We start from the raw sequence: 27264 nt of genomic DNA on the forward strand, positions 1-27264 counted from the left end.
ATCTGAGTGCAAGCATGATTGCTATGCATGTTGGTCGGCCATCAAACTAATTAACTCCTAATCGAGAGCAAAGTAAACAAATTCACTTCAAACATAAAAACTTGATCATCCATATGAGCCTCTGTTCTAGACATATGTAAATAATTTCGTGGATTTTTCTTTCCTTTCTCGTATAATTTATAATAGCAAATTTTTCCCTGTGCTCCACATGTATTGGTCGATTTCAATCACGTTCTCGTTTTCAATACTAAATTCCGCATATAACTGGTTAACCTCTGTCCTATAATGCGAGACTCTCGGTAAGAAAATCCGGTCAAACATAAACATCCCGGAGTAGTATGAGAGGCATGGTTTGTAGATAGATCCAACGTAAACAAATGGTTCAGGCTCGTGGTTAGTTTCTGCCGATGTCTTCCTGCCTCAGTTACGTGTTATTCTTCGTAGTATTCGGACGACATGGCTCGACGTGTGACCGACCTTGCTGTTCCTGGCACGCGCCATCGCTAGTCGAGTCGTAGAACGAGTGATTAAATAACGTGCATGCTTAAACAAAGCGTTTCGAGAATATAAAGTGTTACTAACACATTGTGTCCGTGGTGTGAGTTCAGCAACGCTGATGGAAAATGTGGGGACTTCAACGAAGAGAGAAAAAACAGGTACACTTGAATAATTTATATAACTAGAGCATGCACGTGTTTATCCTTATAAGAGAACATATCCATACACCGAATTAGATGAAATTTATATGGGAGGTAGTTCTCTAATAAATATTTGACGCGGATTTCTTTGGAGGGTGGAAATAGGACCAAATTTAGAGGTTAGGAATATATTTTCTGGAATATTCACAAATATCTTGATAGAAACAGAGCTTATAATTCATTCAAGGATAATATACATAGGTCAATGGTAGATACCGTATCGCAAATTTGCTATACCGTTTATGGCTATTTAGGAAGCAACTAACAGTGTGTCCTAGGTTAGTAACAACCCATCAAAACGTTGAGATAGTTTGCTATTGTTCCTAGAATACGATTCGGAGTGCCTCGAAAATAATTATTATCCGTAGATTAAAATTAAAAATTCTAGAAATAGGTATCCCCTATTTTGACCTACAAATGATGTATATTCACGTGGATGAGAATTAAGATTTAGTGTGATAAACGAATGAAAAAATTAGAAATTTTTAGTTTCTTATTTTAATTATGTAGTCATACGTGGATACCGTGCTAATTACTTAATTTTCGTATTTGCGATAAGAGGGTGGTCGAAATTTTTGTGTAGGATTCAGATGATGAGATATATCACCACGAGTGTGATAGCTATACCTAATTCCTTTTCAGCACGGAGTTAATATCCCGCGATTTATTTAATCCTCAAATTTACGAGAAAATGGTAGATAGGTACTTTCGCTGGAAATATTTCGGTATAGTACGGTACTTTCGTATAGCTGATTTCCAAACGATCAAATTTTCGAATTTATAGTAGCCTCCTGCCTGCACGATTTAACGTTACATAAGCAGTTTTTACGATTCGTCGTTAGGTCATACCGAAGAAACCGGCGAAGAAGCTTCGCGTCGTGCAACTATGATCGACCTTTGCCTGCCTTTGGGCGATCGATTAACGTATGCAAATTCCATTAATATAGATACGCGTACGAACGCGATTGTAATTAACTCGAACCGTAATTGCACCGTGAATGGCGCGCAAAGGTGATAACAAAACGATAGAAACACGATAGAAAAATTGGCCAAACATCCCTACCGATATTTTCGATTCGGTCACTTTGTCATATACGTATGCGGATTCTGCATGGAAAAAAAAATCGAAAATAAACAATAAAATTTGTTTCTTTGAAGTTTCGTTGTCGAGAAATCGATTTTAAACATTCACTGATCTCGATACAGATTTTACTTCATGTTTACACTCCTGTACATAGGTTGATACTATGCCCTGGGCACTTATCGTAGTATTGGGTGTCTTTGTATATTATCATCTTCAATTTTGAGTAATTTTTGCCAAAATAATTCGATTATTGGAATTTCTTATTTTTACCATAGAAATCTTTTCTTTTTTATTGCTCTTGTACTAGGACCCAAGTGACATGTGACTCGTGCCCAGTCCATCCATCTAACCCTAAACCTAGCACGGTCTATAAATTATCATTTTCCAAACTTTCATTAAAAATTCAATGTTTTCACTTGAATTACTCTTCTTCACGATTTTTCTTCCAATATTCGTATAATAATTTTCTCAATGTCTCTCGTTATTCTGCTTCTTTTCCATTCACCGGTTATTTGACCACGATAGGCCTAGTGCTAAGCTACTCGGTGAACATTCCAAGATTTTCTCAATGACGAAGCTTCAAATGGAGCAATCTCAAATTTTTCACAAAAATAGAACCATTCCGTTGTCGATTGTGTCACTGATACTGGGACACCCTGTATATCGTTCGTTTACGCATATGCTCTTGTTTTGTCAGGTTAGTTAGCGTTACGCCGGTAGAGAGCCGCGATAAATTACGAACAAAGAGGGGCAGAACTAGCCGGAGAAAGTGAAAGAACATCGCGGCAACGATTTCAGTAACAGCTGCCGACGCTTTGGCGCCTCGCGTCGCAAAAATCGGCCTTGTGTGCACGCGCGTGTGTGGACCTGTGGTCTAAATGCGCGGGTCATCGATACGCGACGCAAACGTGGAACACAGACGCACATTAGGATAATGAACGCAACGCCGCCGGGTGTTTGCAAAAGGACGCTTTAATGCGCCTAGTCGACACGCATCTTTGCAACACATGGACGGACAGGAAATAAGAAAGCGTTTATACGAGTAGCATCTCGTTGGTCATAAAATCTAGAGTCGAGGCAGACGCGAGCGAGAATTCCATTAATATGGTCGGAGTTGATACTCGACGTTCAGATTTCAGAGGTTAGGCGAAGAATTTTGTAAAATTTCTTTTTACTACTAGAACTACCGATCTGTAATGTATACCTAAATATAGGGGACGCAATTGACACGAGTGTTGGAAAGATAAGTTTAGTTACCTAGAAAAATTAGTGTAGGATATAAGGTGTCGATAAATAGTTCATAAGGTCTAGATTCCAAATGTTTGTATAAACATTAGATAAGAATTTGGGGTTTAAGTGATCCTGTTGACACTCTTAAGAAGCACTCAAAGATAGTGTTGGAACTTGGATGAAGAAGGTTGTAGACCTATTACTGTCTTCAATATTTTTCGGAATGATTCCAATTGCAATACGAATTCTAAAACGAGACTATGACAGAGAACACAGTAACGTACTATGTATCGATGGAGAAGGAACTGACCTGACCCCCTGTACAATGTTCGGAGGTGCTTATATACGTGGGGGTCGTCCATCCATGGTGTCGATGATGACTGTGTGGTTCCTATGGTGCTACCGGTTGGTATCCCCCTAAGTCGTTGTGCTATGATAGGGTAGTAGGTAGAAGGACGCAAGGAAGAGGAAGGGATGCGTTTCGTCCTGGGTCTGCTAGCCTGGACTCGTCAGTAAGGCTTTCTAGTAGGTCCTGCCTTATACGGGGGATACTTAGGTAGCGTAGGAACTTGTATTTATGGGAGGTCCAGGGTTCACCGAGTTCTCGAACCTCCTTCAAGTAGGAATACATCTATTGACAAAGGTGTGAACATTGGTGGCTACATATATATTTTTAGTTTCTTGAGGGTTGAAGATGACTAATTGGTCTTTAATCAAAGTAGGAATGAGCAAGTTGTTTTGGCCTTATCTATTAGCTAGGTCCTTTTAGTGACAACCTACTCTCTACCACTTTCTAATCAACCGCGTTATCAACTTACCTATAACACTCTCTGCTAAAGACTGTTAACCCTTATCGGTCGCTATCTTTTTATACGTGATTCTCACTAGGTTGTAGCTGGTTTCGGTAAATATGCGAAATACTGCTGTTACGTGAGAAGTGACTTACGACTGATAAGGGTTAAATAATTCCTTTACAAGGTATATACAAAAATACAATTTAAATCAAAATATTTCGAAAACGAAGGCCTATTTTGAAGAAACTCATTAGGGATTTTTAATACGAGGTATATAATTTATACTTACTATACCTACTGTATACCTATTACTGTTCCAAAAACGATGTCCATGACCGTAGGGTCCCCTTGTAAGAGTCAATGGATCGTTGGTATACGTATATATACCTTTTATTCACTCACATACACTACACACATATACACCTACACTTCAACACTTCATTTTACGGAATATTCTATCTAAAAACATTCGCTCAATCCATTCGTTCGTCATTTTCACCGATAATTCTTTAGATTTATTCGTCATTCGTACCAATTTCCTATATATTCTCGCTGCTAACTCTTGTAAGAGTCAATGGACCGTTGGTATATATATATAGTCATCTTTTATTCACTCACATGCACTGTACACTCATACACCTACACTCCAACACCTCATTTTACGGAATAATCTATTCAAAAACATTTGCTCGATCCGTTCGTTCGTGATTCGTACCGATATTCCCATATATTCTCGCGACTAACCTAACCCGAAACAACAGGACTCGCGAGATAAAATCATCCGTTCCCCTACCGGCTCGTAACTCATGGGCTACTACCGTGCGGCGAATAAACGGCAGGCTAAAGAGAGAAAATCGGCGATCTCGAGGAAAAAGCGACGAATAAGTGTACACGGAAGTGGCGTCGGACGGCGGCGAGGAGACCGCGAGGTACTCGGGCCGAAGAGGGAGCTATCTTCTTACGAAAAGATCGCGGTGGCGGCTCCGCGTCGTGTTCTCCGCAACAGTTGTGTGCACAACGGCGGCACCCCGCTCCAAGTGACCAGCTGCATGCACGTGTGGCAAGACGAGCGTAGCCGGAGGGCCCGACGCGACGGGGTCTAACACGTTCCGAGGACACGCGCGTGTCCTCAGCGCGTGTACGACGTCGCAAACTAGAAGTCTGCAGGTAAGTTTGCATGGACGTCGAATCGCCGCCGGCCCTCGTATGCAAATCCTCCCGTTGTCGGCCAATCCAGCACGCGTTTCCGCAGAACGCGTCGTGAAAATCCTGTCGATGGGGGTGTCACGATCGTTATAGGCGCGTAGAAATATTAACACTTTGACTGCCACCCACCTTTTACGTGGTACATTCAGGGCCCACGATAAAGTTCCCATTATTCTTTGGATATAATGATGAATTATCGAACAATATGGGTAAGAAAACAAAATGGTGGAAATTATTAATAAGATATCCAGAGTTCTCTATTCATTTACGTTGTTCCAATTTTCAAAAAATGGTTAGAATAAAACAAATATAAATTTAAAAAATTATTATCGCCGGATACTGGTGACCACCCTGGTAATCAACGTGTTAATACATTTAATCTTTATCGGCCTCTAGCTTTTTATACGTAATTCTCACTAGGTTATAGTTGGTTTGTCACTTCCCACGTGACGCACGACCGCAGCGACGAAGTACTGTTGTCACGTGAGAGGTAACTTACGACTGATAAAGGTTAAATCGAGTACCACGAGCTAGGTATTCAGAGCTAGGTACGCGTATCGTGTTTATATAATTTACGTCCTAAAAATAAAAGAAGTCCCGGTAACACTCTGTACATAACTGGAACGCCAAAATTTCGTGTCTCATCGTCAAGAAACTGTCATATCGCAACCACGTGTTCGCCATTTACTCTTCTTATTACCGTCCTGAAATCTACCACAAATACAGGAATCGGTAGAAAAATCTACCAAATTTTGCTCGCTTTCCTCGACCAACTTTCCCTCGCTTTTTCCGCATTTTCCCTTTTTATCATACCGAATCACCGCCCCTGGGCTGCGCGAAACCGACGGAAGAAATTACGCGTATCCCAGAGCGGTGTGTAACGTATCGACCAGGTAATGTTTTCGTATGGAAATTTCGGGCTAATTGCGATTCGTTGTCCCTGGTCGTGGAAGAATCGAACGCGACGATTCGATAACCTGGATCGTTTCCTCTTCGTCGTTACGGGTGTACACGAGGCTCGCAAAGCACCGAGGAATAACGTGGTTCACCAGTTGCGACGGGAAATTGATAAAATCATACAATGCGTGCATTAATTTGGCCGTTGCGGCTGGTTTTCATTACGCGATTTCATTACGACCGCCGGCCTCTCAATAACATTTGTAATGGAACAGTATTTTCGTGCTTGTTCGCGTATTCCGCCGGTAACGTTGTCACAGTAATTATTTGTTGCGCGATATCCACGGGTTACGGGCAGATATCGGATTAAAAAACGCGTAACAACGCGAGGTCGTGTTCGAATATTCGCGAGTACCTTGTGCTTCGGGATTCGTAGGATCAACGATAGTATTTTTCATACCGTCAGTATTATTGGAAAGATTCGTTTTCCGAACAAATGAATTTTGTGAATAATTCATTTCCTTTAGATGGTACCGGTGGTCTTCTAATCGTACTTCTCTTTGTCGACGAGTGTAGTATGCGTAATGAAATATGGTACACGTACTGTGAGAATACGTATAAAATAGGGGAAATGAGTGTTTGGTGACGTAGAAATTATTTCTGTCACAAAGTGGGCAAAATTATTTTTATAGAAATTAGTTTAACAGAGTAATAGATTCATCAGAGTAGAGTCTAGACTAGGGATGTCTAACCTTATTCCCTAGGTTTCCCTAGGCTACATTGGTAAAGGAATTGTTTTAGACTGCATGGAATATACCTAACACTAATGATAGCTGATGGGGGGAAAAAGATCATAAAATATATAATTAAAATATTTAAGTATCGTATTTAAACTTACAAAAATTAAAATTTTTTTGAAAAACAGATTTTTGTAGATTTCGGGGTTTAGGTTAGGTTATGATACTATAAGTATCTCACCTTTATTAATTTATAATTTATAATCTCTTTTATTATAAAGACAGCAACATGGAATTAGTTAGACATTGTTTTATATATTTTCTTTGATTTGATTTTTATTTTATATATAAAATTGGATCACATGTGACTAGTAGATTGGACGTCTATGGTCTAGACTCAAGCGCAATAAAAATCATCATTGCGTTAGAATGCAATTAAATTCCGCATTTACAATCGTACTCTGCTCGCAATTCTATTAAACGCATTCCAATTACTGCAATTACTAACATCTGGTACCCATGCAGAAATAAAATCGCTCTCCCTCTTGGCTATCAGAATCCGTTTAAAATCCGCTCTTAAAATCAGACACTTCTCGCGATTCCATTAAACACGTCTCAATTATACCAATTACAGTCATCTAGCATTCATGCACGAACAAAATCACTGTCCCTCTTGACCCTACTCCTCGCCAGACTATCAGAATTCGTTTAAAATCTGCGCTCAAAATCAAACTCTACTCACGATTCCATTAAACGCGTTCCAATTATACCAATTACCCTCTATCATCCATGTAGGAACAAAATCACTCTTCCTCTTGACCCTGCTCCCCGGCAGACTATCAGAATTCGCTTAAAATCCACTCTCGTGATCGTACTCTACTCACGATTCCATTAAAACACGTTCATTCGTCGTTAAAATTAGCGTATTCGCAAGATCGCTCTGCTTCATAGCAATTACCCTCATCTAGCACCCATGTGGGGCTAAAATCGCTCTCCCTCTTGACCCTACACCTCGTAGCTCTATCAGAATTTATTTAAAATCCACTCTCGTGATAATACTGTACTCACGATTTCATTAAAACACGTTATTTCGTCGTTAACACTTTCCCTTACAATGACGAGTCTGACACGTGATGGAGATTTTGGTCCCAAACATGAATATCACGTGCCAGACACGTGAACAGAGCATTTTTCTAAATATAGTTTTAAAATTGTCATCTATTATAAAATATAATATATTTATAATATTTGTAATAGGAAAAAGGATTAGAGCTTACTTCCACAACAACAATATCGCGTAAGACTGACTATATCACACATCTTTACATTTTGGTTCCTATTGCGATTATTTTCGAGCATTTAGTCTGGTCTTTATCGTGTGTTGACGCCGACCATTTGGGTCCAGATTTTGTCGAGCTAAATAGCACGAGAAGGGGTTAAAATTAGCATATTCACAAGATCGCTGTGCCCTATACCAATTACCCTCATCTAGCACCTATGCACAGCTAAAATCGCTCTCTCTTTCTTGACCCTACACTTCGGCGCTCTATCAGAATTTATTTAAAATCCACTTTCGTGATAATACTATACTCGTGATTCCATTAAAACGCGTTCATTCGTGGTAAAAATCGACGTATTCGCAAAATCACTATGCCCTATACCAATTACCCTCATCTAGCACCCATACAGGGCTAAACTCGCTCTTCCTCTTGACCCTACATCTCGTGGCTCTGTCAGAATTTATTTAAAATGCGCTCTCGTGATCCTACTCTACTCGCGATTTTATTAAAACTCATTTATTGGTCATAAAAATCGGCGTATTCGCAAAATCGTTGTGCCCCATACCTCAGCTCCAGCCTCGATCCTAGAACTCTCCAAACTCCAACAGCGATTGCATAAAAAATCACTCGGAATCACTCTCCACGACTGCACACCGTTCGCACTGTTCTTTCTCTCGCCTAACAACGTTCATTACGAGAGCTGAAACATTCAGGAGGTAATATTCGCGCGGACAAAGGAGTCGTCGGGGTCGAGTGGGCGCAGTTTTCGTGGCCCGGAGGATCGAGGCTGGAACCCTGGCTAGAGGACTCGGCCAACGCTTCAGGGTCAACGTCGCGGACTTGTTCGTGTTGTATAACCGTGCCGAATCCAGAAAAGCCACGAGGTCCCGTGTACGTGTATCGCAGACACAGCTCGGCTCGTCGCGGGGGCCAATTGTGGAAGAAACGGAGTCGTGCGGCTCGTACTTGGTCCGGGAGCGCTGAGGACGCGGCTGGCCCCGGGCCACGGCGAATGCAAATTCGAAAATGCCTCATTTTCGTTCGCGAATAGTATTATTTTAAACGCCCCGGGCCACGCCGCGGCCACGAGTCGGGACTTCTCTGTTCGCCGAGGCTACCGCGAGTCGAGCTTCCTTTTTTCTGCTCGAGGAGAGAACTCGTTGGCTCGGGTGGTCTCGATCGCGGGGAATATATGGAGATGCGAGGTTGGAAATGTGGATCGGGCCGAGGTACGTCGTGGGGAATCGGTAATGAGAGTGTTTGTTTTGCAAGGGCTGCTGCATACATGGTGCGGCCCCGAGACCCGCCGCCATTGTCCCGGCTGCGTGTCTTTTCAGGTGACACTTCGTACCGTTTTATTTATTTATTTTGGTTTTGGTTTTGGAAAATCAGAAGACAAAGAATTATTATTATGATGATAATTCTTTGAATTCAATAGGTTTGATTCTAGATAGGCCTTTGGGACCTTTGAGCCTAGAAATTCACGTTTTAATGTTCCTAAGAGTTGGTCTTTTAGTCGACGTTGTAGAAATGGGTACACAGTTACTTGACAATCTAGTTAAGAGGTTTCTTTTTCGAAGGGACTGGGGAAGCTCCCAATACGTAAAGGGCAAGCGTAAATGATTAAGGTTCCAATTAAAAAATATCTGTATACCTACTGTTGTGCATTTACATGATTAGTGCACTTGTACACCATCCCACAGCAGCCATCTTATTTAAATAGCTCCCCCCCTCCCTCCCAAAAAATTCCAGACGTATCACCGAAGTTAAGTAAGTCATCATTGTTCGATTATATTCCCATTTATAGTTGTCACTAATGCACTTCGTATAGTTTATTCGATCCAATGTATTTATTGCCCACAATTAATTCTCCTAGGGAATTTTTCTCTCATCCTACAACTCGTGCACTGTTGCGTTTAACGAGTGACAAATTAAAGAGAATACTTCACGCATCGCTGGTCGTGGTTTCTTCCCGTTCAGTTTAGCCAGGTACTTAAAAAGCTATCAGTGTTAATGCTGTACGTGCACATCGTTAACGCATTTCATTAACCCTACGCGTTCGTAAAACGACCATAAACCCTATATAGCACCTATCCGTGGTCTTCCACGCAAACACCCACATCGTGGCTCATTAACCTGCTCTTTGCGTTTCGTTTGCATCGATTTTCAGTTCCAGCCAGTTGAGGCCATCTGGTCGTTACGAGAGCTTTGCTCTTGATTCACAGCTATGCGTGCACAAGAGCCGTTCCGCAGCGAGGCACCTTTGATCGCGTCGATTGCGATCGACGATCTGTTGTCGCAATTACGCCTACATGCTCTCATGCTCAAGCTCCAAGTGGATTCCACGTACTAATTATTCTTCGCGCAGTACTCAAAAATTTATCCCGAGTAGATTGCTCAGGCGACAGCCTTTTCGTCGGTCTTATCCGATTTTCATTTTAACATCGTCGACGAGGGTGGAAATTATTATTCTACCGTTTTATCTTTGGTATCCATGTACATGGGTCATATATTTATATTGGAAAATGGAATTCTTTCTTTACTTCCACGCTGGAATTATTATTCCTGTCACTGTTGACTGTCACGCTCAGGGATCCGCGACAAAATTTCTATTCTTTGGATATAGTGATGAATTATCGAACAATATAGCTGAAAAAGTAGCGGAAACTATTAATGTTCTCTATTTATTTGCGTGGTTCCAATTTTTAGAAAATGGTTAGAAAATGACCACCGTGACAGTCAACGTGTTCAATAAGTCAGTATGACAGGTTTCAAACTTTTGATCACTGTGTTTATACAAGTTATATAGGTGTTAAGAAGTTAACGCAGAAGCTTTCCTCAATTTTAATGACACAAAAATAAGATCGTGTATAACCATTTAATCGCATCGTATCGTTCTAGCTATAATTGCTTGTACGCGGTATATTTAATTACTAATGATACAAGCGAAACTGCCGTGCAATCTAGTAGCATGGTTAATTGCGAGTAATGGTCCAATAAAATGGCACTTCTCGGCCCGACCTCTAAACCTCTAAGCGCGTTTGCGTGTCACTGGAACGAAGTTTCTTAATCTTGACTATAATTACTCAACATTGTCTCGCAACATGTGACATCAGCTCACGCATCGAAGCTGACGACACTTGGTCGTCGAAATATCGCATTAATCAACACCTCTGTTGTCAATTCAATTGTCCGCCTCGACCAATCGGAATTTCAGATTGCCGCGCGTGTTCCTTCACGATCCATTAAGCAGCGAACACCCAGATAGGTTAGAAACGCAACTCAATTATCCCACGCGGCGGTAGCGCATCGGCAGGCAGCGCCGCCACGCGGCACGAATTATTACTAACCCGACGTACCGTCGCACGACGTTAAAATAAAAGATTCGCGAGGCTTTTTCTCCATTTATCCTCGACGTCTCAAACGTAATCCCTCTCATTAACTCGTGCACGAGCGTCTCGAACGACGAACTGTACAATCACAGCTTCATTAACCACACTAAATCCCGCGGAAACAATGCCCGGCGCTTTCACCGCGTCGTAAAAGACGTTCAAACAAAACGCCATTACGTTAACTACACGCCACTTACGTCACCTCTAATCGTCGCTCAGGATCGCGTCTCCGCGCCATCTTCCCCCTTGCTCCGGCGAAATTATTTCGTTCGGCTTCGAAATCCATTCTCCGCGTTCCCCTGTAATTCCGCGCGGCTGGCTTTCACGGGGTCATAAATTTTCAGCACGAGCCACGCGACTATCGACAAAGGGAAACGGGCATGGAGGACGTTAACGATCCTCACACGCGTGCCTCTGCAGTCGTTAGTGTCTTTCTGAAGAAATTAGTCGCCGTGACCGAAGCCTCGAGTTCTCAGAGAGATTCTCTCTCTTTCTCAGAAATTCTCGGTGTTTTCACAGATTTTCCTTTTACAATTTTCCTGCGAAAATTGTAACGTTGGGATTCGGAATTTAGAATTCGTGATTCGAGTGTTTCCGTTTCACGCGTTTCCCAGGTAGATCTGCGACCACCATCGCGATTTTTGCGACAGTTCTTCGCGTCCAGTATGGCGTCCCTTGGGGATTGACTCGTGTTGGAACACGGATGACAGATTCCCAAGATCGGAAATCGGTTTTTTGGGATAAAACGTGGTTAAAGTTAGAAGATGTAAGGTGTTTTTAGACTATTGGCACTTCTTGGGGTAATTTGATGGAGATCAGTTTAAGAAAATGAGATGTTGTAATAGGAATTGAATTTTGTAAGCGAGAAGACGTAACAGGGTAAAATATTTTGGCGTTTACTCTAATTCGATAGCGACTACGCTGTTTTATCGACTGTCATTCGACTGCTGATTCGAGAATCGAGGTTTATGCGATAGATTGGTAGTTCTAGTGTCAATATTTCGTCACTAGTTTCTTCACTATTACCAATTGTCAAGTAACAAGTTACATATATATATACACATAGTTTTATACCATTTGTTATTATACACACGTGATTCCACTAACATCCCTAAATACAAAGTATCAAGAATTCGAAGTATTCTCACTAACAGTAAGTTTCGAGACATTCCAAGTCCAAATTTCTTTCTCATAACACCTCGATATCCCCATCCAAATTAATTCTAAAAATTTGTCTAAAATTAATTCGCCACTATCCACTCGAATAATTAAAAAAAGAGAAACGTCGATTTTCCAAAGGCAATTTCGAGAACGAAATTAAACATCGCTCATCGGTCATCGGATAATTTATCAATCAAACGAAAACACAGCTCGCTGAAACGCGATATAAGCTGACGTGTTTCCGTAACGCAATATCCTGGCGCATAATCCGTGTGCCACGGGAAATTAGGTCGACGATCGTGCGGAATGGACCACGATGACCGGAGGTTAGGTCAGCGCGTATGGTTTCGTCGATCCCCTGGCTGTCGCCATTTTTCCCATCCTCGCGAGGACGTCCGTCGAAGAGCGCCCTTGACTGACAGACCGCTTCCTCCTAGCGAGCTTTCGAGCTGACCTACATCCGTCACTCTGCGAGTAACTCGTTGGATTCGTTGATCGAAGATCGGTCGGGGAATGGCACGGTAGTTATTACGGAGTTTAATAAGCGACGGTGCTTTCGCGAGATAGATGAAGCCTTCTCAGCCGCGTGCACGCCAGGAGGACGTGACGCAGCGAAGATGAAGAAGAAAAGATAGAAGGATGGCAAGGTGTCGCGCGTGGAACACGGCAAATTGGCGAAGAGTTAAGGAAAAAATGCGAAACGGCTATAAACGTTTCTTCGTCGAGGTAACGAAGCGGAGGTAATTTTCCTTGATGACCAGGAAATTTTAGCCTACAAGTTGGTTTCATTTTTGAGCACTTCGTGGTAACAGGACGCAGTAAAATCTTCATTCCACCCCTTCACTCGTGTCAATCGCGAAACGCTTCACGGTAATTTCGATTGTTTGCTATATCAAATTTCGAAATTAATTATTCATCGAAGAAGAGGTATGAGGTCGTTCGGACACATTGTAGCGGAACTGCAGAGAAGTTCGACATCCATGTATTTTCATAAAATTAGCATTTTTATGAATAATGCATGCACCGTTTCTTTCGCTGATTTTTTCCTGCGTATCAGGTTTCTGCACCTTTTTTCCGAAAACTCTTCAACCTCCGTGACGATAAATCCTTCCGAGTAATCCTCATCGCTAAGTATCCAATCCTTTCTCATTAACAGATTTTTCTATGATAAAACGAATCTGCACGAAAATCGAAGCGAGGAACCGATTTTCAGACAAAATTCTGCGCAATTATACTGTACTGTCGGTATCTCACAAATTCGCTATTCGTCTTACCAAAACGCGTTAATACCCTAGTCAATCAGAGATAACTCTCATCTCACGCAACCTCTGACAGTACACGCACTTTCTTCGCGAATTGCTCGCGTGTAATAGCCTTTTGACAGTCTTCTCTCGAACTCGAAATGTCAATAGCCACGAAAGGAAAGCGCGGCAAGCAGAGTCAGACCTAGGTAATGTCAACGGAGGTGATGACCTGTTCATCGTGCGGATTATCCGCGTGGCAGGAGCGAAGGGAGAAATGGGGAAAGACGGGGGGGAGGGTAAGAAAGGCCGTGGAAAGTTGGGTACACGAGGTAAAGGATGAGAAAAAGAAAGAGAGGTAGGAAGAAGGCGAGAGAGGAGAACGAGGGGAGCGCTTCTTTCTTGCACGCAGCGATAGAGGATGGCCGAAGCGCGTGCCGACCGGTTTGGCTTGCGCTCGCAGTTACCACGAACACTTACGTAGGTAGTCTGAAATTTATCGATGCCACGGCCTGGCACGTAGTCCCGCTCATCCTTTCAGAGCACACGCCAGCGCTTGTCGCTTAATTCTCGTTTAGAGGAGCTTCAATTAAGCCGCGATACATCACCGAGGGGTAGCCGGTACCCACGGAGCAATCGTTCTTCTATTAAGGGCAGTCGAAAATCTTCGCATCCACCTCCTCTGCTAAACGGACCGAGTCCGTAACGAATACGGGCTTCCATTTAGAGAGCTGCTCAGTCAGGAATCTTCTATTAGCGGCACTCGGAAATCTACGTGGCTTCTTTCGTAGGATGTATACTGCTAAAGTTAGACCACGTGATTTAGGTTTGGCAGGTGTTAGATCTCTTCTGTGAGTTCGTGCATGTGTATGTGTCTTCCTTTTATTATAACTTATTTTATATTAACCCTGTTGAGGGTTCTTACACTTTTCCAATTAAAGTAAATACTTAGGTGTTTGCTGTTATGCAAGGATAATTATAGTGTGAACGTTTCTTGTTTGACATATCTCTCAAAACAGAAGTCAATGATATTGTTCAGTGCTCTAGATGCTAACAACATGGACATTCATATAATTATGTTAACCCGGTTGAGGGTTCCTAAACTGTACATACTAGGTGGTTAAGGGTGGATACTATTAAGGATAGTGCACATGATTTAGGTTTGGCAGATGTTAGGTCTCTTCTGTGAGTTCATGCATGTATATGTGTCTTCTTTTTATTATAACTTATTTTATGTTAATCCTGTTGAGGGTCCTTACACTTTTCATACTTAGGTGTTTGCTGTTATGGGAGGATAATTATAGCGTGAATGTTTCTTGTTTGACATATTCCTCGAAACAAAAGCCAATAATATTCTACAGTGTTCTAGATGTTGACAACACGGACGTTCGCATAATTATTATAATAGGGGTTGTAAATGTGTGCACTGTGATGGGCCTAATAAGCCTATCTGTGCAAACTGTAGCGTATGTTTTCCCAATGGCGTGTGTAAGTCCATGACTGTATATGTGTCTTTCTTTTATTATAATTTATTTTATGTTAACCCTGTTGAGGGTCCTTACACTGTACGTACTGAGTGTTTGCTGTTAAGGGTGGATAATTATAGTATGAACGTTTCTTGTTTGACATATTCAGTAATGTTCCTCAGTGTTCTAGATGCTGACAACATGGACATTCACATAATTATTATAATAAGGGTTGCAAATGTGTCCACTGTGATGGAACTATTAAGGCTATCTGTGCAAACTGTGTCGTACGTTTTTCCTGATGGCGTCTCATGAAAATATGAGCGAGTTAAGTGCATACAGAATGCGTGTCTTATTTTAGCTGAATCGTATTAAAGTCTGACATATACAAACCGTATAACGAGTACACAGGTTTCATCTGGGATCACGGTGGAATAGCCGGTACCTAGCAATCGCCCTTCCGTTAGGGATATTGGCAATCAGAGGTGTTTGTACCGTTCTTGATTGGTTTGTACAGGATGTTTGAGTCGATCCAGTCGACTGTCTTTGGAAGAATAGATGGTACTGAAATGTGGTTTTGACAGGAGGGTAAACGTCCCATCCTATCGAGGTGATTCCAAAATATCTTGTACCTTTCTAACTTTATTTTGTGTCATCGACGACTATTTTATTAACAGTCTAACAGTCCAACAAGTAGTCATGGAGGGTTACTTCTACTAGGTAGATTCGAACATGTGTGTACCTTCTTTGTTAAAACTCAGGGTATTTAATTAATTTAGCTCGGAGACAATCAAATTTGCTTATAGTTTAAACTTGTGGACAGGTCTTAATTGCTCTGATCGAGAACAGTGGGCAAGTGAATACACACGAATCAGGTTTACTTATATAATAAATGTCGCGATTAGTATATAATATACAAGCAAGAATAGGCCAGTCGAATAACTTGCTTGCTCGTGATAATAGAACAGGAAGTGCCAAGTAAAAGCTGTTTGATTTCAAGGATCACATAGTATGATATCGATAGTTCTTTTGCTAATAGAGACACAGTACAATTGACCTTGTGTAACCTTGATGCTCTTCATTTATAGGCCATTATATTCATCTTCAAAAGCTCTATCAGGATATAAATAAAAATAAGTTTCAGCTTCATTATCTCTTCTATGCTGGCAGGAAAACTATTGACACAATACTAGTGACCTTTGCAATCAAACAATCCTTGAATGACACATTTTTTTCTATTATTACAAACAAGCAAATTATTCGGGTAGCCTGTTTTAGGCGTCTCATCCTGGGTATCCCAACATTCTTCGTCTTCCACTAATCCATATTGCAGAGGACGAAATGAGGATGGCACAAATGTGCACAAGATCTCGTATTATAATAAATAATAATATAACTGGAATACAAAAGGTTGAGTTTCCCCATACACGCTCTAACATTCGCTATTCTGACATTGACCTACTCTATTCCTCGCTGTCTTACATTCTCTAACTCTGTTCACATTCATGCACACTCAGACATGCAACAGTACCAAAAGAAAGACTCTTCCCAGGATCTTTTTTAATCAGGTACCTAATCAAATTCCTTCTAAACTACCAATTATTTACCATAAGTAGCTTACTACCTCTCAGATCCCGTAACGAGTACTTGCATACACCGTTTCATCTAGAGTCACGGAGATAGAAGCAATCGTTCCGCAATCGCGTTCCTCAAAAATATCGCTATCTCTGCCGATCGGTGCAGCAACTATTTCCATAATAATCATACACGCGAGGTTCTCTCTCGAATCGTTAATCTCATTCTTCCCGCGAACGTAAACGAATTCTCCGCATCGCAGGAGATCGATCCGCCATCTTGTAGCCTCTAACGACGCATAATGGTTGCACGCTAATGGCGCGGCCGGCGTGTCAACCTGCTAGTTTGCTCGCAAACGTTCCAACCGCCACGTCGCGATAAAAACTCAGTTCAGCATCGAAAGGTTGGTTATCCAAGGAAAAAGGTTAAAACGGTGGTTACGCTTAAGGTCTGAGAGGCAGGGTTATTAAAGCCGGTTAGCGAGTAATACGGTCATTATTTTAACTACGGTATCGGGGCAAAGTTGCTCTAATAATCGGCTAACCGTACGCGATAAAACAAATTACGCAACTTTCAGCGGATCGTTACAGCTAGTTGAATATCGCGTGTGCGAGAACGGTACGGGCTGCTTCACGGGGCCATTCCCACGTCGTAAGTGCTTGGCAATTAAACCACCGACTGACTAACGGTCACCTCCTGCACCGTCAAGTTTTTCCCCCGCGAACGCGACATTAATCTTCCGTAATCCCGCGGACACCGACGAGTTTCGTTGCGGCGGGTATCGGAAAGCTCTAAACGTTCGTCAGATTCGCGCCGTTCCGTCCTACGCGCCGCGTGATTTACGGCGCTCGCGAGGATAAGCTTAATCGCGTCAACTCCATCCGACGCACCGCGATTTCTCCGTGTCCCGTATTTTTCCCCCCGAAATCCACGCGTCCGTTCCGCCTACGGAAAGTGCCATTTATCGCCGGATAAATTCCTCCCTGGCCTTCCGACGTATTTTTCATCCAACGCACACGCGCGCGCACCAGGGATGTAAATCTTGCTGGGTCGAGCTTCCGATGTAACAGATCTTACCTGCTCGTGGCTGGAACTCGTGTCCCGTTCGTGTACGTTCAAACGTCCAATCGACTATGCTCGATTACGAGGTACCGGGGTTGTTCGTTTCGATCCGGCAGCGATTTCCACCGGCGACTCACGGAGGTTGGCTGTCGAGTCGCAGCAATGGAAGGAGCGCGGGATTTATGCGTACTTCGCTGAATGGAAATGGCAATTGGAACTTTGGTCTTTCGTTTGGTAGAAGAGGAATTAAAACCACGCGATTGATCGATTATCTTGTCATCGACTCCTTGGGTCGGGTTCGAGTTAGGTCGAGTTACTCAGCAGTCTGGTCTAACAGGCTCTCGAGTAGTTGCGTTCTACTCGGCTGAAAGAGTTAAAAGCTCTCGATTTGTATCTGGTATGTGGATACAAATGGACACCAATATCTTCTACGTCTTTTAACAGTTAACCCTTTGCCCTCGACGATTTTTGGCTAAAGAAGTGTTGAAAATAAGATACGTCTTAACGTATCGAATATACAAAAATGAATCTGTCAAGAGAAATAGATATATCTTTAAACTATGCGCCGAAGTGGCTCCGGGAACGCGTGAAGTGTTTATTTCACACGTTAGATAAAATTTAGGGAACCAGGACGAGCTGCAATCGTATACCCTTTTGTTTCCTCACTCTAGCTTGGACTTTCTACGCGAACAATCTGAATACTTGAGATATACCTTCCTCAGGAGAGAATGAAGATAATTATAAAATACAAATAGTTATTTCTTTTTACCCATAATCTCAATAGGGTATTTAAATTCTTCCCTGGCACGGTTGACATAATCGGTCGATTATCCTATCTCTGGTACACAGGATTATTATCGTGGCGTTTAATTTATTTCTCCGATATTTTAATTCGCCTTGGATTCGGTCCCTGGCTCAACTATCGATATCGACTCCTTGGTTATCTTTGCTAGGGAGAATTATCACTTGCTTTGTCACTCCTTTACCAGCCCGTCTACTAGCGATCCTTTTACCAGCTCGAGGAATCGTTATACTCTTATTCGAGCCGTTTCGTCGACCCTCGGTTTTAGGTTAGCCATAGAGATCCCGGTCTCGACGTCTATCGATTAGCTATCTTATCTTTCGTCGAGAGGATTATTATTCTCTCATTTAATCCCGTTAACCTCTCGCTCCGCGATAGAACGCGAAACTCGTACACCTTATTACGCTCGCCAAAGTTAGCAAACACGATTCGTAGAACGGTTGCTCGTCGCGCAAAGCTGATCCCGGTCAGAAATTGAGCAGGAGGTTAACAAACTCCCGTTCAACGAGTATCGACACATCCGTTATTGCCAGGTACAGGAAAAACGTGCTTATTATCGCTCAATTAAACCAAGATGCTCGAATAGCCCGTGGAACAGGATGCTGCGGGCCCGCGATGGCGACGAATTTTATCGCTGGAATCGGACATAACTCTGGCGAGGAAGGATTGGGACGCTCGCGTGCTGGCACAAAGCGGCTCGTCCTAAACGCTTGTCGCGAGCCGCGCACCACGGCTCCTTTTATCGGCGAATAAATCCGTCCGGCGGATTTTTCCATATCTCAGCCGCTTAAGGTCGCGCCTGGCAGGACACGCGGCAGGGTACGAGGACCCACAAGGATCTCCGGGCCCCGTTCGCGGCGTAAATCTCTCGTCGGCCGTGTTCGTCGTGCCTGCTGGCGATACGTATAGGTATCTACCTACGAGGCGGCTGCACGCGTCGTTACTTACGCTGCTCGACGCCAGGTATTCACGAGAGGCAGGCCACGGCTGCCCACGTAACGCGGTCTGGGCCCGTGCTCGGGCCCGCGCAGGCCCGCGGTCACGCCGAGAAGGCACTCCCGACACGCGCCAATGCATGTCTTGCTCCATTTCATCCTCGCCTATTCCCACCACTTACTCACCTACTTACCCTACGAGACGGAAACTCTGACCGAGACGTGGCGCGGTGTAAGAGCCCCGGACCCGCCGAGATTGGAATTTCATGCGGCGCAACACGCCTCTTGCAACACGCGTCGCGGTTTCCGTCCAGCCGCTGCGCCACTTCCATTGCGTTCCACGAGATCTTGCCTTGCGTTTTGTCGCGAGTTTTATGTCGCGTTGCATTTTCTTCCTGTGTACGAATTAGGTTCAGGGCTTCGGGTTAGGGGTTTTCTTTTTGTTTGAGGTTCACGTGGGTGGTTTCGCGCTTTTAGTAGCGGAGCTAGGTGGGTTTGCTTCAATCGGGAGACTGCGTGGTCGTACGTTGCTTGAGGACTTCTTTTGCCGGAAATTGTTGCAATTTCGAATTTAGATGCTAGGATTACTTTTTCGTTTAAAAGTTCCTTCGCTATTTTTTTTTTAGGTGAAAGACTATGTAATGTTCCAATGTTTCGGGCTTTTTTGATGGAGGATCTTTTATAAAAGAACCTCATTGCAATTTTCCGGTGATGCAATTATGGGTTCTAGGATTGGTTTATCGTGTCGAGATTGGACAATTTTGCTAAAACAGTTTCTTTACAATTTTTTAGTCAATTGGAGGACTATGTGATCGAATACGTAAAAGAACATTACTGCAATTTCCAGATGATGTTATTCTAGATACTTGGATTGGTTTATCGTTTCGCGATTGGAAAATTTTGCTAAAAAAATTTCTTTGCAATTTTTGTCCATTTAGGAGAACGTATAGTTGCATGCTGCTTTGTTGCTTTGCATAGAAAAATTTTTGTTAGGGAACCATACTGCAATTTTGTGTTTATGGACCTAATTCTAGGTATTTAAATACATCCATTATTTAGGGATTGGTAATTTTTATTAATTAAGCTTCTTTACGATTTTCTGTTCAATTAGACGACTGTACGAATATTTTTAGTAAAAATTTCGCTTGAAAAATTCCAAGTATTTGTACCGATCTTACGATGAAGCAATTTCTCCACGATTTTATATCCAATCAACCATTCCGCCTTTTAGGGTTAAGAATTTTTCGAAAGTCGATATCATCGCGATTTTACGTCCAATCGAGTAATGCTGTATTTCTCTTTACGATTAAATTTCATTGCGATTCTCCATTTATATATTCTTGGTTCGCGATTTCATTCCAATCTTGCGTCCTAAGTATTCTAAGTCTTCTTCCTCCATTTCATACGCCATTTTGCTAAACAATTTTTCCACATCCTTTCATACGTATATACATATTTTTGATCTTTATCGCATCGATCCAATCGCCTCGATCGAAGACCCGAATGGGCTAGATCTGTCGGCGAGGAATCGAATCATAGTCTCGTGGTTTCCGGAATGTGCCACGATTCGGCGAAGATCGATCGATAGGAGTTGTCAGCTTCGTGGTCGCAATCGCGGTAATTAATCGATTGAATAAGACGCGATCGGTGATAGTGATTTTGTTACGACGACTAGATTCCGAAGCAACCGTCTGTTATTCCACGGTACTCGACTCTTCCGTAACCCCATTTGCAACGTGCATTACGCATATACCTGGATCTTCTGCCAGATGGTCGAAGATAGATGGACGGACCGCGAACGATCCGGCGCAATGAAACCGGCAATTGATTTATTAAACGTACACGATTAACGTAATTGCGCAGCGTCGAATTTTTACCTCGTTTTGTGCCATTCCCGAGCTACCAGCCGCGATACCATCGCGTATTACGAGGAAATCTGGAAAGGGGAACGACACGGTTCTGTTTGATTTGCCTCGTTCGTTAAAACCTCGATAAATATCGAAAGAAATCAGTTTGCCGGGCGTTTTATGATTAAAATCTCTCTTCGATCACGATCGCGGCACCCAGTTCCCAGTTCCAGTTAATTCGCATCGTTGCTCCCGCTGGCTACCTTATTATCATTCCCTCTTCTCGCCCCCTCTTCCGTCGTCTATTAAAAGACCCGATGGAAACAGCGGGGATACGAAATTCCGCACGAAAATTCCGAAGCGGGTGCAGTTGTGCAAACACACGGGCGCGGTTTTCTCGCAAAGAAAAGAGAGAAACGGGAGAAAAAATAATGTCCAGCCCTGAGGTGTAGCACACAGGAGATACCTGCGGCGCGAGGATCCGTCGCGGCCGCGGTCTCGTCGGGGCAGGCAGAGTTGCGCTCGCGCGGATCACGGGGCCCGATATCTCGGACAAGGGAAAATATTTACGGGGAAAATTTCGCCGTGGGTGGCGCGGCTTCATGAATAATTTCGGTCCGCAGGAGACTCGTCAGCCGTCGGCTAGGCGCCGCGGGCGCTCGGTTCTAATTACGGCAACTGCAGAGCTCGTCTGCGCCCCGGGCCATCCCCCGGGTCAGTTTCCAACCCCCGTTTTCCTACCCCAGCACAATTTCCACAGAGTCCACATCCCTTCCACGTCCCTTCCACATCCGTTCTCTGAAATGCTGCCGGTGCTGCACCCCCTCCTTCTCCGACCGCCTGCACACCCTCCTTTCGCTATCGGTCTACGTCGACTCTGCCTGCCGCGGCATCGGTAACCGCTTTCCAAACTTTCCACCGTCTCCGACGTCGCGCGATCGCGATATCGCAAACGCCACCCCGAATTTCCCGCGGAAATCCACTCGCAACCACGTCTCCCTTCCCTTCCCTTCCCTTCGCGCGCACCCTTAGCTTCTCCCTCTTGCTCCCCTCGCGGTTCTTTGTTTCTCCATTTCTCCACTCGTTTGTCGTCGAGTCATACTTTCGGCTTTTATCGCCGTCCTTGCAGGTGATGGATGCTTGGAATCCATTTTCTTCGGCTTTCGTGTAGCTCGAAGATCCTCTATCGCGAGTGAAATAGATTGGGAATGGTAACGAATGGTAATTAGAATGGAGATTAATGGACATCGTTTCCTTGTCGTGTTCCCCTTTCGTTTCTTTCCTACGTGCATCCCCCAGGTGCATTCGTGGAAATTATTCTCCATCTAACGTTCCTTCCTAGACTTGGATCATGAATCCGCTAAGTGATACGATAAAATTGCCGAAATGTAACGTCTCGATGAGAAATTTTTCTACAGAAGGGGACAAGGACTCGAACGGAAATTATTCTGCAGTACACGAAGGAAGATTTTTCAAAGGCTGTTTCTGCCGACGAATCTTGCCGGGGTTACGTCACGAGACGTTAATTACCGCGAAGATTCGTGGAGATCCTGCAGCAGTATTATCTCACCGACGCAGAATGCGGGATATCGAGGCAAGGTGGTCGTAATTGAAAGTTAGGCGATATCGCGATTGTCAGAGTCGTGACTGATGCGAGCCTCGCCACGGGCTAACCGGATCTTCTCGGAAAAGGAAGGATACCCGATCGATCTATCGGCGGATCGATCGCGCGGAACGGTTAAAACGAAGAATTTTCGTGGCAACACGGCCGATCCCCGGGGTTGCTAACGAAATTAATGGACGCTGGTAAAGAGACACGGAAAACACGTCGGTGTTCCTCGTGGCAGAAGATAAATCGCGCGCGCCGTTTCGTCATTTTCTGCCGCGGTTTCGAGAGGAACGTGCTTCCTCCGACGTGAACGCGTGGGCCCCCAACGTGGACCGTTACCTCGCTTTGTCACGGATTGCACGTCTCCGGATGACAGGCCGGTAATTATTTCGGATAGCGAACGCGTCTTAACGAACTGGAACGCTTCTTCCACGGTTCTAGACGATACCCCGGCGTCGCTGGTGCCTCGGTACACTCCGATCGTTTCCCCGTAACTCACGCGCGCCCTCACGCGAGCAAATTTAAGACCTCGTCGTGGCGTCGTCGTCGAGGATGTTCGTCGTAAACTCGCGTCGATCACGAAACCGTTCCTCCTCCTTTTTCCACTCCTTCCTCGAGATAACAGATTCGAGATCGTGGCGGGAAGAGAAGAAATTCCGCGCGAAATTCATTTCGCGTAGGAGATTCGGAAAAATCGAATATAAGACGATGTCGCGCGGTGTTTTAACGGGAAAGGTGTCGGGAATGTATAATTTATTCGCGACGCGGAGGAATGTCGAGTTTCGAGAATTATGACGTCCATGGCGGAAAATTGACGCGCGATATTTGTCCGATCGAATGTCCCTGGAATTAAATTATCGGCGACAACTCGGTGACATTTACCACCGTGCATAGAAATTTTCTCGGAGCTGCGAAATTTTCGATCGCTCGTTCGATCGTTAATCCTCGATGGATTAGGTTCCGAGCTATTTTCGGGTGACCAATTTTCTCATAACGCCCTGTCAGGCGTGGATGATCGACGAAAAGAGAGACGTCGAAACGATCGAGCGGAGATCGGCTTATGCAAGGTCCTGCATCGGCTCTCGAAAGCGGATTCCGCGCGCGACGATATGTCACTGTTGGCAACGCGAGATGCATAATTGATCATAAGCATTGTTCGATGACGACGGAATGCAGCCTAGGATTGAGCAACTTCATTGTGCCTTCGGTTCTGCAGTCGTAGGCGAGCCTTCAAATATTGCCACTCGATCTCCCGCTTTTTCTCTCTTTATTAAATCGCGAGGTCGCCACCCCACCGCCGCGTTTCTCGCCTTTTCCACTCAGTTTTCCTCGCCTCGTAATTACACGCGTCGATGTCGCGATCTCGAGTCTTCGGCCATCGATTGAACCTCGTTGTTTCGATTCTGCCGATTATCGTTATCATCCCGAGTGCGTTGGATTCTTCCGCGGTTGTTCACACAACCCAAACCGATTTATGTATTTATCGCGAAAAATCGACGTTTGGATCTTGAAATGACGATATCTCGGAAGTAAAAGTGACGTCGTAATTGATTCCTTTGATTTTGAAATATTTAAAACGCAAAACTTGAAATATTTCAAGGGTTGGATTTAAATCTTCGACAGCTGTTGAACGATTGAGTTACCGAGTTTTATTTTCACTTCATAGAATTTGAGGAAAGTAGAAAGTCGAGGGAAGTTTTTGCGCGCTGTTCTTTCCGATTCTTTCCGTTTCTTCTCGATTCTCGCAGATGATTTTCGCGTGACGATTGTCGGGAAGGTTTCGATGATAGAAAGCCACGGGTTGCACGGAATTTAGCTAAGGACACGTTTAGCATCGTCGAGAGGGGATTAAGCTGGGCTGACGCGGAGAGAGGCACGCCGTGTGTTATCTGGTAACTGTGTCTAGGCATAAATTGTTGGTCCCCGTTAATTGCCATGGAATCAGCACAAATGCGAAACGAGTAGATAAATCGCCAACGAACGACGGCTCTTTTGCTTCTCTAATTGCGCCGCAGAATCGCTTCCATATTAGTGTCTCTTTCTTCTCGTTGTCGCAGTCTAATATCACGATGGCGGAAGTGCAGCTTTAATGGAGGACAGCTGCTTCTCGCTATGCGCGTTTCTGTGTTCCACGAAATATTAACCGGAGATAAACACGGATGTTTACCTCAAGACGTTACACGATCTTCCGAGTAACTTGCGAGGAGCACGAGAGAAGGGGACACTGTTCAAAAAATGGGGTATAACGAGATTTCGAATATTCTGGAGTCGCGAAAGTTTAGAAACCCGATTTCGCCTCTTCGCGAGCTCGTCGCGACGAATTTATCACGTGCAACGTAACACCGAATTAGACCGGTAACGTTTATAGTTTTCCGTATAGAACGAGAAACGGTCGAACACTCACCGTTTCTGACACGTGGGCTCCAGGTTGACGGTTGTTCTCGCGTCCACGGCAGCGACTCAAAAAAATCCCCGCGACTCCGCACCAGAAAAAAAAACCCACCACTCGGTCCGAGCCACCGCGCGGACGGTTCGCGCGGGAAACACGTATTCCGTGTGACACGCACAGATCCACGTGGTCACGGTTCACGTGTCTTCTTTCGGCAAGCAAAGCGAGCGCGAGCCGCGCGCCACCGCAGCTTTAATGGGACTGAAGCGTCTTCGCCGGCGTCACCGCGTTCGCGCTACTTCCCCCACTAGAGCGCCCGCCGCGGCCCCCACTCCGACGCGTTACCTCTAGCTACCACGACGTCGTCCTTCCCCCACTCCAGCGCCTTCTTCTCGCTCTGCCGCTAGCGGCGTTTTGGTAAGCGCCCTGAGCTTGCAATCCTCTTCACCCTCGAGGTCGCCCCACTCTACCGCGTGTGTCAATTGGCTTCAACCCCGCGGACGCCCGCGGTCAATTCGATATTCGCGGTTATCGTCGTTGCAACTTCCAAACGCGACCTTTTTCTTTCCGATTTCTTTATCGCCCAACCTACGCGCGCTTATCCCACATTCGATCGTTACGCGCGCTAGATCCGCAGTTCGGCGATCCTTTATCGCCTCGCCCGTACACTTGTAATTTCAACTCGATTTGCTCGCCGTGCGTAACCAGAGAAATAAATCGCGATGCAACTTTGTTGCGATGCAAATGAAATTTAATCAACGACGCAACAACTTCATCTCGCCGGGCCCGGAGGTATCGAGGCCTCTCCGCGTTTCGATCCCTTAACCCGATGTCTAGCTTCTTTAATTTAGATTATCGCGTTCGTCGTCCCGTTGCTCGCTCTCTCTCGCTCCAGTGCACGGTCCCGAGGCGTCTCGCGGCCTTTTGCTAAGTGCCCGGAGCTCGCTTCGGTTCTTCGAATACGCGCAGAGGTAGGTCTTCATCGTACGAATCGATTTCGTCCTTTTTGCATAGTTGGTCCGGCTCGATGCGTTGATTCTTCTACTACGATGCATTCGTATTTGCCCGGGATTCTCTAGCGGCCTTAATCATATACACGCGGGACGAGATTCTTCCGCTCGTGTATTTAACGGTCGTGCCACGTCCCCTTCCACGTTTCCTCCTTTTTCATCGTCACTGTAATGTTCGCGCGGCCGGATCGAGCGGGCCGGGAAGGGGGACGGAAACGCGGAACCCGCGATAAGTTACGGGACGAGGAAGATTGCGACCTCGGCGTCGGGTAATTTTTCCACCTGGAAAATAATTTGTCCGATAAACAATTTAGATAAACGTGTCTATGCGCCTCTCGTTTATACCGCTCGCGCTTAACGTTATGTCGATAACAATAATTTGCCAATCCACCTTTAAGTTAACTAATGAGATATTTAGTATGCACGGTATGCCCGGCCCCCTCGTACCCACCCGTTCATTTACCTTTTTAGCCTGGCCAGAGGAGTCGCGGTAATTGCACGCTATATAAATTATTCGCAAGAAGCATTCGATGTCCGTCATTACCGGCGTGCCGGTGATATTGTCGCGTTCCGCAATGATCGGTGTGAATAAAAGCAATCGATGATTTCGCGATTGAAATTACTCGTTCGACAGAGTAAGTTGTCCGGAAGATTTATACGAAAACAGGATCGTGGCCCTTCAGGGCTCCGTAGTATTTTATTTCCAAAGGGATAATCTTCGACTTTCTGTCGATCAACCGTCTTTTGCTACTCTTATTAAACCCGATATACCGCTGTCTTCTCTTTCTTCTTTCTATACCACTCGATCACTTTTTCTCTGCCTCTGCGCACCCCTACCCAGCCACTGAT

At 44.4% G+C, this 27264-nt stretch overlaps 1 protein-coding gene across 1 annotated transcript in view; it reads right to left on the bottom strand.

The window, feature by feature from the left end:
- Positions 1-25649, bottom strand: part of twz (BTB/POZ domain-containing protein twz) — a 47906-nt gene extending 22257 nt beyond the window's left edge. The window contains exon 1 of the mRNA XM_017904193.1: positions 25421-25649. The gene's annotated coding sequence lies outside the window, so the exon portion shown is untranslated. The remainder of the gene's footprint in view (positions 1-25420) is intronic.
- Between the last annotated feature and the right edge of the window lie 1615 nt (positions 25650-27264).

This window comes from Eufriesea mexicana, unplaced genomic scaffold (assembly GCF_001483705.2).
Source record: "Eufriesea mexicana isolate 0111107269 unplaced genomic scaffold, ASM148370v2 scaffold2818, whole genome shotgun sequence".
Lineage (NCBI taxonomy): Eukaryota > Metazoa > Arthropoda > Insecta > Hymenoptera > Apidae > Eufriesea > Eufriesea mexicana.